Raw genomic sequence first — 16,173 nt, forward strand, 5'->3', positions numbered from 1 at the left:
AGAAAGAGAGAAAGAAAGAAGTTTAAAAAGTGATATAAAGAAAGAGAGAAAGAGAGAAAGAGAGAGAGAGAGAGTGAGAAAGAAAGAAAGATAAAGAGAGAGAAAAGGAAAGAAAGAAAAACGGAGAGAGAGAGAAAAAAAGATAGAGAATGAAAGAAAGAGAGAGAGAAAGAAAGAAAGAGATAAAGAAAGAAAAAAAGAGAGAAAGAAAGAGAGAAAGAAAGAAAGAAAGAAAGAGAGAAATAAAGAAAGAGAGAAAGAAAGAGAGAAAGAAAGAAAGAAAGAAAGAGAAAAAGGAGAAAAAGAGAGAATGAAAGAAAGATAGAGAGAAAGATAGAGAGAAAGAAAGAGAGAAAGAAAGAGAGAAAGAAAGAAAGAAAGAAAGAAAGAAAGAGAAAAAGAAAGAGAGAAAGAAAGAAAGAGAGAAAGAGAGAAAGAAAGAAAGAGAGAAAGAAAGAAAGAAAGAAAGAGAGAAAAAAAGAAAAAAAAGAGAGAAAGTGAGAAAGAGAGAGAGATAAAGAAAGTGAGAGAATAAAAGAGAGGAGGGAATGAAAGAGAATCAAAGAATGAAATAGACTATAGAAAGACTAAAATATATTCCCACTAGCCAAAGCTAGGAATCTGAACAACTGTATTCTCAAACTACAAGAAACTTGTTTACATTTGTTTCCACGGAAATGCGTTTACAAATTTGAATTTCTATTTCCACTTAAGAAAGCGTCTTTCTTTCTTTTTTTTACAAAATGAGTCAATTTAATAATAAATAACCAAGACAAAAAAAAATAATACATTGTCAGCGGTACGGGGAAACTATCATGTGGAGTGGGGGGGGGGCTTTGTATCTTTGATGAAGGGACTGGCCAAAATAGTCACTATGCTGATTGTTTGAAGTCCTGGTACTAACAGAATGATACAAAATTTAATACAGCCCCTGATCAAATAGGATTCGTGTCTGTTGGGTTAGCTAAATTGCGTAGAAAATGGGTCAAGGAATGCTCACACTGGTATGTGTGGGTATTTGTAAGTATGTGTAAGTATGTGTGGGTATGTGTAAGTATGTGTAAGTAAGTGTGGGTATGTGTAAGTATGTGTGAGTATGTGTTTGTATGTGTGGGTAAGTGTGGGTATGTGTAAGTATGTGTGGGTAAGTATGGGTATGTGTGGGTATGGAATTTGAGAGAGAACGATGGGGAAAGAAAGTGAAGGCGAGTAACAAAAAAAGAAAGAAAGAGAGAGAGAAAGAAAGAGAGAGAGAAAGAAAGAGAGAAAGAAAGAGAGAGAGAAAGAAAGAGAGAGAAAGAGAAAGAGAGAAAGAAAGATAAAGAGAGAGAGAGAAAGAAAGAGAGAAAGAAAGAAAGAAAGAAAGAAAGAGAGAGAGAAAAGACTGACATGACTGAGAATTAGATAATACGCTAAAGAGACCGAGGAAACAGAAAATGAAATAAAGTTGATAGAGAGACGAAGAAACAGTGGCGTAGCTATGGTTTGGGGGGGGGGGCGGTACTGTTTAGTGGGCCCCTGCATTTGGACAAGAGAATGAGGTAATATTTGATGTAAAAACACTTAACGCTCGGGGGAGGGGGGTTCAAATTCGGACACTCCCCTTCCCATCACCCCACTCTAGTTACGCCACTTCGAAGAGGAAAAGAAATGTATAATAGAGACAAGAGAGAATACCTAAACATGAATGACACAACATTGTCATTAGAGAGTTTCACCTATGACGGAATAACTAGAAATAGCTCTCTTTTTGTGTGTGTGTGTGTGTCCGATGTACAGAATAAAGGACGTCTTGGAAAGCTATTTGTTTAAAAGTTATATTTCACACTTATTAACAGTGCAGAATCAAATTATCCAATTAGTCAATTAATTACTGGTAATTAATTATTTTGTTTGATACAAACAAGGAAAATTAATCATTAAGTGTCTATCTATCTATCTATCTATCTATCTATCTATCTATCTATCTATCTATCTATCTATCTATCTATCTATCTATCTGTCTGTCTGTCTGTCTGTCCGTCCGTCCGTCCTTCCGTCAGTCCATCCATTCATCCATCCATTTATCTATCTATCTATCTATCTATCTATCTATCTATCTATCTATCTATCTATCTATCTATCTGATAAAAGGCACATTCCTCGTTCCATGTGCTAGGACAAATTTGTACAAAAGCTCCTTCTTCTCTAGCGCTATTAGAGCGTGGAATGGGTTGCCTGAGATAGCTAGGAAAACCAGTGGCTTGGCGGAGTTTAGGTCATTGGTTAATATGCATGACTGAATGCATGACGCGTAGGATGTAATCATCTTCTGTGTTATATAAGATATATTCAACTTTGCATATATTCCTTACATTGGGTCTATTAATCTATTTAGACTACTCTCATAGACCAAGTATAACCTTTCAAACAATCTACCTACCATTGACTAATTGAGCTGTAGACATTTCCCCTTTTCGCTTGTCCTTTTTTTAATTTTTGGCTGGACAAAATTGCTTTTGGTGAAAGCGTGTCCACCAATTACCACGTTAAGCGGGACAAGGAGCAGCCTTGAAAACTGCTGACCGGTGGCCGAGGACGTCTTCCGAGCCGGTGGGAACTTGATGAGTTCTCGACACCTTCCTAGACCGATTAGCAGTCAATAAGGAGTCTTGGTAATGGGGCTAAAAGGCAAGGAGGGGGGGGGGGAGAAGAGGGGAGGCTAATTACTGAGAAAGGGGGAGGGTAGATGAAGAAATAACCAACTTTTTCAAAGCTCGAGTTATTCGGGGAAGTTTGTGTCGACATTTAGAACCATGGAACACGCTTCATGAAATATATCAAATTAAATTTTATGGACTCAACTAAGATAACTCACTAAGTAGCTGTATCGCCAAAGTTGCCTCCCTTTGTATTCAACGTTTTTTTTTTTTGTCTTTTTTTTTTACAAAGCTTATCTAAGGGTTCGAAAAATATAACAAAATTAATTGATGACCTCTAATTAATTATTTAATGTGTTTTGTTTTTTTTTTAAATTGATTCGTGAATTATCATCATCTGTGAATAATTATGGGAAATTTCAACTTGATTTGAGAATGTGATGTGGTAGAAAAAGATGTGTATTTAGCGTAAAAATGGAAATAAACCCAACAAATGCAGCCATATCTCTCAATAAGAAGCATTTTTACCCTCTTTTTTTTCGATACCAAATAATTAATTACCAATAATTAATTGATCAATTTTTATTTTTTTATTGTTTCATGTTTTATTAGGTACATTAAATAATTGTGTAAATTTTCAATTTGATTCGAGAATAGATGTGGGAGAAATTAGATGTACAATTAGAAAAGGGGACCAAACCTCTACTTATTTAGCCATATCTGTAAATACTGAAGGATTAATTTCCCTTATTGGTATCAAACAAAATAATTAATTCCAGTAATTAATTTACTAATTGGTTATTTTATTTTAATTGATTCATGTCTTGACTATGCCAATGGATAATTGTGTGAAGTTCCAACTTGATCCGAGAATTGGTGAGGAAATAAAAAAATGTGCTCATACTTTTTTATTACACAGACAGACCGACAGACAGACAGAGTGATTTTATAAAAGCTTTATAAAAAAAACAACATGCGGAATAGATTTATACCACCATGCATTTGTTACACATATTGTATGACAAGGTAAAAAAAAAAACTATAAATAGCTAGCCTTATAAAATATAATTTCCGGTGTATAGAACAAAGTTATTAAAAAGGTAGAGGATATTATTTCGTGCCCTAATTAGCTCCCCAGAATCAAATTTTCTAAAATCTTCCATTTTATTTTCATTTCGTTGCGAACAATGGAGTTTAATTTTGCGGCCTTGACCTTGTTTAGTTTATCCAGAAAATCTCCACGTCTGCCAATCTCACAACTCTGGCCACATCGCATGTCCATTGATATGTATTGAATCTTTTGAATATTTTATCTTCGGGAACTCTTGACTGATCACCTCGATATGCTTTATGCTGAACAGTTCTCGGCCCCCCTGAGGCGTTGCTCGAGTAGGTGGTCACCGTGTGCGATTAGCTAATGATCCTTCTCCCCCTTTCCCCCATAAAATATGTTGTATTTTTTTTGTTGCTGTTGAATGAGCAATGAGCTAATTACCAACATTCATTGATTGGTACACAACTGTCAATTATGCGACGATAGTTTCTTTTAATGTCATTGTTGTTGTTTTGTTTTTTGACAAATGTGTCACTTGGGTGTAACCCGTAATCCTGTGAGGACCGCACCTTTCCCACCTTACTAAGCGACGCCACTGTAATGCATTTTAAGCTAATATTTTTGTGTGTGAAGCAAATTGTGTTTCTGACGTCGCCTACTTCTAAATGTTTGTTTGTTAAATTTTGTACATGTTTCGGATGTTCCTTCAGAGTTGAAGATAGTGTACTTCCTAGTCCAAAACTCTCGCAGGACGACGGGGGATGGGAGCGGGCAGTGTTTGAACCCGGGATCATCGATAAATCCAAACGACAGTCCAGCGCGCAAACCGCACGACCAGGCAGCCTGGTAGGATTACAGAAGTAGAGGAAGAGAAGTAAAGTATGATATATTAAAATTTTGTATTTAAATTTAGTAAGAAGTCACACTCTTAGACGCTTGCGAATCTTGGGCGGAGTCTTGGACAGAATCTTGGGCGGAGTCTTGGACAGAATCTTGGAAGCTGACCGTAGATTTAGAGAGGAGTATCCTAGCAAAGGAATTGAGAAGCTACAGAAAGATCCTAGATATCACATACATAGACCGCATTACAAACTAAGAGATTTGAAAAAAAAAAGGATTAATACAGGGATTGAAATCCACGACAACCTGCTAACTACTGTAAAAAACAAAACAAAGCGCTAACTAAAAGTCTATTGCCATATCACAAGGTCTTCGGGGATCGCAAAGACCTTCCTTCAGGGAACAGTACCAGGAAAAAGAAAAAAGGGGAAGACAGAGTGTCACCTCCTCAAAGTGGGTGCCATACAGTAGATACCCTGTTTTAATATTATTAGTATTCTTCACAACTCATGTTTAGGAAGGGGAACACTTCCATAAGCTAACGAGGTAGCCTACTTGAGAGCAGTCAGTACGTGGCAGTTAGTAAGGGGCAGTCATTGAAGGTAGCCAGGGCCGGTCTTAGGCCACTGCAACCTATGCGGCCGCAGTGGGCCCCGCACTTTCATAGGCCCCGCTCGATGCAAATGCTAGGTCTAAATTATTAAATTAAATCATTTAACTTATTATTAAAAGGTTCCAGGATTTCTCCTAAAATTAAAAAAAATATAAGAAAAAGACACGAAAATCTCTTGAAATTATTAAAATCTTCTGAAAATTCATACAAATCTCCTTTCAACAGACAAAATTGTCATTTCGGGGTGTCATTCAATATGGCAAACGTCAATCCTACTCGCTAGTCGATTTTAAATCTAAAATGCAAATATGGATGTTTATCGGCTGGGAAAACTACTATATACTGTAGATGGCTTGTAAAGTTAATTTGACATTGATTTTGTACTTAGTAAAGTATAAATAAAATGCATAGACGAATTTATTTTCTAATACAAATTCTTATTTTACCTTTATTATATTTATCACAGCCCAAATTAGGCCCCTCGCAATCCGTTTCGAATAGGGCCCCGCAACCTGTAGGACCCGCCCTGAAGGTAGCCACTTGTGAAAATTATTGTATGCAGTCACTCTAGAGTTATTATAAAGTTGAGACATGTACCAGTCAATAATATAGTACCATTGTCTGTCTATAAAGGTTTATTACAGGTCATTCTTGGATTGTGTATCGTATTTCCTATGTGGTGTTATTATTATATACATTAAAAATAGTATTTGCATCTGCCACAAAAGGAGTTATTTTCTCCTTTACGAGAGAGGTATAAACGTGCAAGACAATGCATCGGGAAGATCCCCAATGACGAAATACTAAATAAAAAGCTTCTTTAATTTACTAGTGTTCGGAAAGTGAGAGATTTAGTTAGCATTACGCAACCTCAAGACGTCAGTCAGAGCCATTAAGTCGTCAAGGCAGCGCTCAGATGTCACAACTAGACTGATGCGTCTGCTGCATGACGTTTTGATCTGCTTGAAACGTCATTCACGTCTGCTTTATTTCTTCACTTCCTTTCATGTTCTGTATCTTTTTCTAACAACTGGACTTTAAGCTCACGACAAGTTTGTGGCGCTAACATTTCCCCCCCCCCCCTAAGAATGTATCAGACGACTAATTAATACCGCGAAGAGTCGCTTTCCAATTTTATCACTATGCACTTTTATATTGATACCTACGAGGGTGTTATGTGGCCAGCACATCCTAAAATCCTGAATTTTATTAACGAAAAAAAAATCCCAAGATCAACCAAGATTCGAGCACAAGATCCCTCGTTTGGTCGTTGTGCTGGCCACATGAAACCCTCACTAACATCCGGTCTCCGAAACAGCTTTGCGTTAAGTGAGCCAAACACCGCGAGTCGCAACTTTTTCTTCGGATTAGTGTTTATTATAGCTTCTAACTGGTCTAACTGACTGGTCGTGTTGTGTGCGCGATGGACACTCATTCGGTCGACTAAACGTCCCGGGTTCTTACTCTGCCCGCTGCAACCCCCCCCCCCTCCCGGTCATGTGAAAGGTTCGGACTTTGGACTAACAAGTAGATTATCTTCAAACAGATTGAACGTACGAACATGTCAAACATTTTAGAAAAAATTTAACTCGATAATGACAATGTCGTCAAAAAGCTCTTTCGCTGTTATGGAACTTTTTTTTTTTACAAAGCTTTTATTCACTCTGTATGTCTGTCTGTCTGTCTGGGACAAAAATTTGTTCACGTTATTTTTCTTGTCAACCGAAACGAGGGGTCTCCAGTTTGAATCCCGGGGAAAACTGGGATTATGAATTTTTTGCTAAGTTATTAGCTTTCCTGACTGATTCAGGCAACCCGTTCCATAATACTCTACTTATTTTTTATAATTGGCATATAGACAAACACACAGACTTTTAACGAAAGAAGACAGAAATAGAGTGTACTCTTTAGACCAAGAATATATGGACACATTCAAACCTACCAGAAACCAATCTTCTCTCAAAATATATACACCGCTAAAATAAAATAAATATTCAAATAGCTTTTTCTGAATTCAACCATACCGGAATAAAAGCACTTGTCCACCATTTGAGGAAAAACCAAGTTATAGACTCCCTAGATAATTCATAAGTATTCAGCTCTTATTTCTGAATATATTCAAACTGAATTTTAAAACCGCTGTACTGTACACAATGTCAACGCTATACTTCTGCATCGGGTAAGAACGATAACTTCAGGCAAATATACTTTGTACCGACTTTTAAGAGACTAACAATTGATTTCTTTTTTGACCTAACATCTCCATTTTATAAGATAAGATAATAATGGCAATGTCTTTGATTCCGAAGATTAAAGGATGAGTGCAGTGTTTCACATAATTACACAAACCCAGTTGCGACCTGCATATTTTCCCGTGTCTCTTGCAGATAAAGTCCGTTGTCCGCTGGCGGTCTATTTAAGTTTTCTTTGCTTCTTCAATAATAGCTATACTTCGAGTCTCAATTGTTTGTTTCGTAGCTTTTTTTTAGAAGACCTTTTCCTCATTATTTATTGGGTAACGAGTTCCTCATTATTTATGGTGTAACCTTTTCCTATTATTTCTCATTAATAATGAAGCTTGTCTTCGAGTCTGAAGATTAGTGAGGAATGCAGTATTTCCCGTGGCTACGCAGACCCAGCACTGGCCTACATATTTTAACACATTCAACGCAGACATAACCATAGTACGCTGGTGGTCGATTTAGATTTTCCTTTTTTTTTTTTTTACATTTATTTCTGAATTAGTTTATTAATAGTATGATTACTTAGAAAATGTAATATTAATTTTAAAAATCTCATTCGTAGTGGAAAATACACGTCAGTAATAAATCTGGAAATATAACCTTTACAGATAAAAATAAACTCGATCAAATCGGATCTATCTTAATTGCTTGTCGATAATGTTTTATTTTTATTTTGCAGCATTGTTAATTTGAAAAATCTAGGACATCTTTAACATTAGATCATGCCAAAACAAAATATCATTCAAGGCGTAGACTCCATTTTTATAATTATTGGAAGTTTCTATTCATAGCTAGCGCTTTGGCGTATCCGGTGTACAAAAAGAAAGGAAGTGTTGTTTAAGATAGGATCTTTTTTCAAGGTATAAAATAATTTGTTTGCACCGCATAATCATAATTTTTTAAGCTCTTCCGTTTGTAGCACAGAATACTTTCAATATGGAGACATTTTTGTTATGGTACGATCACAGACATAAATAAATATAGACTGGCCGATTAAAGAGTTTTATGAAACGAAAATTTGTGACTTGCAATTTTGTGTACTTTATTATACAGCATTTATGAGCAGTATAAAAGTTAGGTATTCATATCTATTTCAGCCACACACCTATCTATATTGTAAATAAGGAGGCAGTGTAGTTTTGTTTCATCTCCAAGAATGAAGATCATGCAATTTTTTCGTAATTCGGAAATCCGAATACAATAGATATACATGTTTTCAAGTTACATGAAGTTACTTCCTTCGGCCAGTCTATATTTATTTATGTCTATGGGTACGATTAAGGAATTAATTATTTGTTTCGGAAATAGTGAAAGTTTTGACTTAGAGACAATGACGTGACTAGTAAAAAAACAAGACTAGGTTTTAGGCGGAACGAAATATCAGCCGATGTAAACAGGCTACTTCCAGGACGCCTTAGAGATAGGAAGCCTTGTTATGAACGTAGAGAGTTAGCTGACATTCGATGGTTCCCTTCATTGTTATTAAACTTCTTGTTCAGTATCGACGTTGATTAACTTATTTACTTCTATCGATTGTTCGGCCTTTCGTGGATTTGGTTGTGTGTTACCTGCGTTTTGTTTATCGGCATTAGACACCGCAGAAGCGGCTAACACTTAGACTAGATCATTTTGGCTTTCTTTTATTAATCTATGGTATTGATATGCTCCATTAAAAGATTTAAGAAGTAGACCCTAGGCAAATAGAACTCTGATTGAATAGACATATTTTTTTTTTCATGTTTTAGACTTTTCTTCAAAAAGGAAGATTTAGACCAAATCTTCTGGTCTGGGGTCGGCACCGATGAAGGCTGGAACTATGGACCTTTATGAAGGGAATTTTTTTTTTTTGAAAACGGATAGCGTAAGTTTCAGGCATTTATTAGTATACCCAAACAAATGCCAAATGACTAGACAGCCATATTGGATAGATGGCGCCACTTTATAGTACTGTATATTTCAAGATGTTTTTTTTTTTTTAAGTTTTAATTTAATTGTTAATTCTTGACTTTTGTACACCTTTGCAAATATACAAACATTGTTTTTTTTTTAATTTTCGTCATTAGTGTCACCTTTTAACTCTTACCCTCCGTAATTATTTTGCTCGTTCTGATAGAATTATTCATTTTGCTCATTTGCATTTCACTATCTTCTTAGGGTTAAACTTCAATGACTTTTTTTGTTTGTTATCAGAAAATGTTATATTTGGTGTGGAATTATAGGGGAATGCCAGCTCTTTTTACACAACGCAAATTAAAGTATAAAATCCAAAAATCAATTTAGTTTAACGGATCAATTAGGAGAGAAAGAGTTAAATGGGTGTCACCCTGTGCGGTCCGCACCCCTCAAACAACACTAACGGCTCCACCACATATAGGCCTACGTATTTAAAAAAAAAGTAATTTAAAAAATAACACTTTTTTAAAGAAAAAAAAAACGCGCAAATAAGACACCATAGACTTAAAATACTGCATTTTCTATTATTGTATTAACTTTTTCGTTTTATGGCCAAAAAAAATAATTTTACTTCTGATAATTAAATAGATATATCTGTTAGACAGTTACATTTCTCTAGCTAAACATTTTTAAATGTAGAAAAAATATATATAATAAACTTACTTTGGTATCCTAATCTTGTTATTATTTGCTAATTGCCAGAAGTTAAAAATGTCATCACAATTTAGATTTTATATTCAAATCCTCTTTTTTTTTTTAAACTTTAATTTGGCCTGTTTTGGCAGGGTTCTGCTGGCAAAACAAGGAAACTAGCGATGCTACCTGTAAACGCGCGTCTTTTAAATGTGGCGAAACAGTCCCAGCCTCCCACAGGACTCACTCGACGTCACGCGCGAGGTGTCAAAACGCCGTCTTGTTTTTTTTTTTTGTTTTGCTTTTTTGATTCACTTCAATTGGCAAGCAGGCGATCCACTTCGCGCTTCCATCTTCATCGCCCGTTTATTTCGCGCCATTCAAAACTCAGCAGGCGTGATCGGCGTCACGGGTAGAGAGGGGTGATAACAGTTGATTAGATAAAATGATGTCACGTTATAGATAGCTTGCTTCTCTCGAACATCGAATACTTCCGTCAGGGGAGGTAATTGCTCCAGGGTGATGTGGAGGATTCGTGGTTTTCAAATATGGCGTCGCTAATATTTTTTACAAAGCTTATTTCTGTCTGTCCGTCTGTCTGGCTGGTAAAATGTTTGAACATTTTTTTCTCCCATGACCCATTCTCGGATAAAGAAGTAAAAAATTTGCTCAATTATTTATTAAACCTGACAAGATATGAATGAATTTAAAAAAAAATTGTTAATTAATTGTTGGTGATTAATTATTTTGTCTGATTTCGACACAAGGTGAATAATGAGAGATGTGGATATATATATATATATTGCTACGTTTTCTCTCCTTATCAGGCCTTCTGTAAACACTGATAAAAACACACAACACATCAAGAACTTGACAACAAGAGCTCCAAATAATCTGGTACTTTAATTCTTTAAAATGGTCAATTAAAACGGCCAATATCAACACTAAAAATGCTATACTGTACATCACCGTACTAAACGAATAAACTCTACTGTCTCTATCTCTTCCTGGACTCGTACATTCACTTCAGGACTCCACCAGGACAGACTTCATGACAGACTGCTTTACACACTCTGTGTCTCTGGTCCACGCAGGCTAATGATCACATGACCATAACACGGTCATATATGTGTGTAATTGCAGTGCTGTCCCTTATCCATCGACAGCCGTTGACCTGAGTGATTTGCCTGAGTTCACGTTGTCAACTGAACCTATAGTTAACCCTATCGCGCAGCCAATAGGGTTATAACAAAGCTTATTTCAACGCACTGTGTCTGTCCGTCTGTCTGGTAAAAAGTTTGAACTTTTTTTTACTCCCATGTCCCATTCTCAGATACAGTTAAAACTTCGCTCAATTATTTATTAAACCTGACAAGATATGAATGAATTTTAAAATATTGTTAATTAATTGTTGGTGATTAATTTTTTTGTTTGCTTTCGACATAAGGTGAATAATGAGAGATGTGGATATATATACATATATATATATATGGATTTAGTCCCCTTATTACGTATTGACACGTTTCTTCCCCCACTTTCCTTTCTCGGAAATATTGTTTAATTATTCATAGTGGATAACAATACACGAATCCATCCGAAAAATCAACCACTTAGTTTATCATTTTGTACTAATTAAATAATTTTTGTTTTATATAGAAGAAAAGGGAGGTAAACCCCATAATTTTCAGACAAAATTGCAGTACTTAGCGGTTCTTTCCCTCAGATAAGCTTTGTTTTTATAAAAAGTATGCTTTTTTTCTATTGTTTGTTAAATAACTGAAATAAGTGGAGTTTGAAATATAATCATCATTATATAGGGGAAGAAGAGGACATTAAATACTTAAATCTCACAAAACAATTATAAGCTTTTAAAAGAAATTTAAACTGATCAGCATTGCCTTCATTTTGTTTACCGGTTACATCAAAGAGCCACCTAATTATAGTGTTTTTTTTTCACCATTTCAAAGGGCTAACGATCTATGGGGCAGAAGATGTAAAGGTCATCCTTTTCTGTGACCCACGGTTAAAGAGGGTGTCACGTGGCCAACACAACGACCAACTGCTTTTCCCCAACTAATGTCAGGCGCCCATTAGAGCTGGGTGGACTAAGAGGCGCCCTAAAGAACCCGAAAGTTAAAAAATCTCAGTCTTTATCAGGATTCAAACTCGGGACCTCCGGTTCGAAGCCAAGCGCTTTAGCACTGAGCCACCGACCCATCCATGACAATACGCATATTTTTAGAATGTAGGTAGACCTTAATTGTTAGAACAGTACGTGTGTGCTGACAGGGTAAATATCAGGATTCAAACTCTGGACCTCCGGTTCGAAGCCAAGCGCTTTACCACTGAGCCTCCGACCCATCCATGACAATACGCATATTTTTAGAATGTAGGTAGACTTTAATTGTTAGAACAGTACGTGTGTGCTGACAAGGTAAATATCAGGATTCAAACTCTGGACCTCCGGTTCGAAGCCAAGCGCTTTACCACTGAGCCACCGACCCATCCATGACAATACGCATATTTTTAGAATGTAGGTAGACCTTAATTGTAAGAACAGTACGTGTGTGCTGACAAGGTAAATACGTACCAGTGCTGGTCATACTAGCATGTGCGGCCAGAGGCTTGGTAGTCCTGTCATCGAACCTTGTACGCATACGCTAAAACGCGGGGCCCAACTGACCACCCCTCATTGTCACCCAAGAAGCTGAGTATTCCGCTACCCATGATGCATTCCGAATAGTTTGCAAGACGTTGATGCGAGAAATAAAAAGCTGCACACACAAAAAAAAAAAAAATCACGCGCCCTGCATTTTATAATTCCTCTCTAAACTCGATCTAAACTTGAACTCCAATTGTCACGTGTCAAGATCTTTCGCTGTCGTCACGTGTTTGGCGTGTGCCAATCCCACACAGGTGACAGATTTTTTTCTCCGAAGAGCTCTTCGATTCATGGCGCGGGCTTCTTGGCTCTTGTGTTGTCTCTTGGTAAAGGGCATGCTCAGAAGAGTGCTATTAAACATATTTATGGAATTTTATCGCAGAATGCTACAACGTATACAGAAGCGAACAGATGACACACCAGGACATGACGACAAGTGATTTAAGTGTCTCTCCATACGTATGTGGACCAGGAAGCTGGATTGGCGGAGATATTTTCTAACATTTCTATCCAGTTCACAATAAAAAAAAATATTTTTATTCAGCCATAAATAGATAGATAAATAAATAAATAAATAAATAGATAATGTTTGTTTGTAAATGTTTTACATGTTTCGGATGTTCCTTCAGAGTTGAAGATAGTTTACTTCCTAGTCCCAACCTCCCGCAGGACGACGGGGGATGGGAGCGGGTAGGATTTGAACCCTCGACCATCGATAAATCCGAAGACAGTCCATCGAGCAAACCGCACGACCAGGCAGCCACCCAAATAGATAGAAATAGATAGAAATAGATAAATAGATAGAAAAAGATAGATAGATAGATAGATAGATAGATAGATAGATAGATAGATAGATAGATAGATAGACAGATATATAGATAGACGGATATATAGATAGGTAAATGAATGGATGGATGGACAGACGGACGGATGGACGGTCGGACGGACAGACAGACATACAGAAAGATAGATAGATAGATAGATAGATAGATAGATAGATAGATAGATAGATAGATAGATAGATAGATAGATAGAAATATAAATTAATAGATAGATAGATAGATAGATAGATAGATAGATAGATAGATAGATAGATAGATAGATAGATAGATAGATAGATAGATAGATAGATACATAGATAGATACATAGATAGATACATAGATACTAAGATACATAGAAAGCAAACACACAGACTGATGGACAAATAGATAAATAAATGTAAGGGTGAATAGATAGATAATTACGAGTCATTCCTCGTTTTGAAAATACGGCAAGAAACAAGGCATTGGAAGGTTGGGTCTCTAGCAGGGTTCCTTGCTTTGATATTCCGCTTTTTTTTGTATGTGCGTGTGGATACGTTGTTTGTTCATGGCAGATCTCCAAACTTATCGTCTGAACGACCATGGTTCGAATCCCAAGAATACCAATAAAATACGAGGTTCATATATTTCGGCCAGGGCACTATAACCTCTAGTTTCTGAACCTTTTTTGCCTAGTTTCGTTCCATTTTGCTGAGAATTTTTTTTTTTTTTTGGTGTGGGCATGAAGGGAGAAGGCATGAACGTTTTACAAAAGGGTAAGGAAACGAGATTGGGAGAAGAATGATACGTGAGGGAAAGAGAGAGAGAATAAAAAAAACAGAGCAAAGAGGGAGAAAAAGCAGAGAGAAAAAGAGAGAGAGAGAGAGAGAAAGAGAGAGCTACTCTAATCCAGTCAAATGAAGTTGTATAGTGCGCCACGCTTGCCAACAATTTCAAATCCCGCGTCATCGCGTTCATCGGACGAGATCGGGAATGGGCCCCTAGTCCCACGTGATTGCATTAGCAGTTTGGGTTCGAGATTACTCGGTTCTCTGGACGGGTCAAATAATCGTATTAGTATCCCACAGATTTTTTCTGTCCCCCCCCCCCCAACCCGAAGTCGAGGACAGGGGGAACATTTACCCCCCCCCCCCTCCACATGCTGGTCATATACTGTACCTAGGCCTCTTTTCTCGTAATCAATGGCTCTCCAATTGTCATTGTTCGAATCCTTTTTGATCATATAAGACGTGCATCGGGGCGTGGTGGATGAGGGGGTTAAGCTCTTGGCTTCCGAGCCTGGGGTCCTGTGTTCGAATCTCGGTGAAGACTAGGATATTGAATTTCGGGATTTTTAGTGCTGCCCTGCGTCCACCCAACTTTAACGGGTACCTGACTTAAAGTTGAGAAAGTAAAAGCTGTTGGTCGTTGTGCTGGCCACAGGACACCCTGCTCGTTAACCATTGGCAAAGGATGGCTGCCTGGTCGTGCGGTTTGCGCGCTGGACTGTCGTTCAGATTTATAGATGGTCCAGGGTTCAAACCCTGCCCCGCTCCCATCCCCCGTCGTCCTGCGGGAGGTTTGGACTAGGAAGTAATTATCTTCAACTCTGACGAAACATCCGAAAACATGTAAAACATTTTACAAAGAAACAGATAACCTTAACATCATCTGCCCTGTAGATCATAAGGTCTGAAAGGGGACTTTACTCCCATTACTGCTTTCTCAATAACTTGGGAACCTAGTTTAACTGCGTCTTAAAGCTGGCTACACACAGGGCCGGTCCTAGCTATTGCGGGGCCCTATGCGAAACTGATTGCGCGGGGCCTAGTCTAATTGAGAATAAGGATAGTAAGTGAAAATTAAGATTTTGTATTAGAACATAAATTCGGCTTTGCATTTTATTAATTCTTTTCTAAGTACAAAATTGCGATCAAGTTAACTTTACTTTACCAATCTTGCTACCTATGGCATATTTTTATGCCAGTGACTATAAAAGTAAATACGGTATTGGTTATGGGGAAAATTTGTCCGATCATTACATTTTATTACATGAAAGCTGACATTGCCTTTTTTTTTTATCGCGCGTAGGAATGGCGTTTCCCATAATGAATGACACACACAAATGATAATTTTGTCCATTTTTCATGAGATTTTTTATGAGTTTTCAGGAGATTTTAATTAGTGCAGGACATTTCCAAAAATTTTTCGTATATATTTTGCAATTAATAATTACACTTAGAATTAGCGCGGGGCCTATGAAAACGCGGGACCCACTGCGACCCACTAGCGGATCCAGAACTTTGGAGTGGGGGGGGGGGGCGATTTTTTTTCAAACCCTAACCCTGGCGCCCAGTTAACCCTAACCCTATACATTAACGTGCGTACAGCATAAATATATATAAGAATTTTAAAAAAAAAAGCAGTGTTTCTCAACCTTCGGCGAAAAAAAAAACAGTCATGTTGAGGCTTTACTCATTTTAAGCTTGGGGGTCTGGGGGAACGATGTATGCTTCTCCAGTGATGTTCGGGGCGAAGCCCCGCCGCCAAAATCGTTTTCTTGCATTCTTCACTGAAGAAAAGTATTCTCCTGACATCTACAGCACATTATTGATCAATGGAGTTAGGGGCGAAGCCCCGACTCCAAAAGCGTTTTCTTTTAATCTTCACCGCAGAAACGCATTCTCCTGACATCTACAGCTCATTATTCATCAGTGGAGTTCGGGGCGAAGCCC

Source organism: Biomphalaria glabrata, chromosome 15 (assembly GCF_947242115.1).
Source record: "Biomphalaria glabrata chromosome 15, xgBioGlab47.1, whole genome shotgun sequence".
Taxonomy (NCBI): Eukaryota; Metazoa; Mollusca; class Gastropoda; family Planorbidae; genus Biomphalaria; species Biomphalaria glabrata.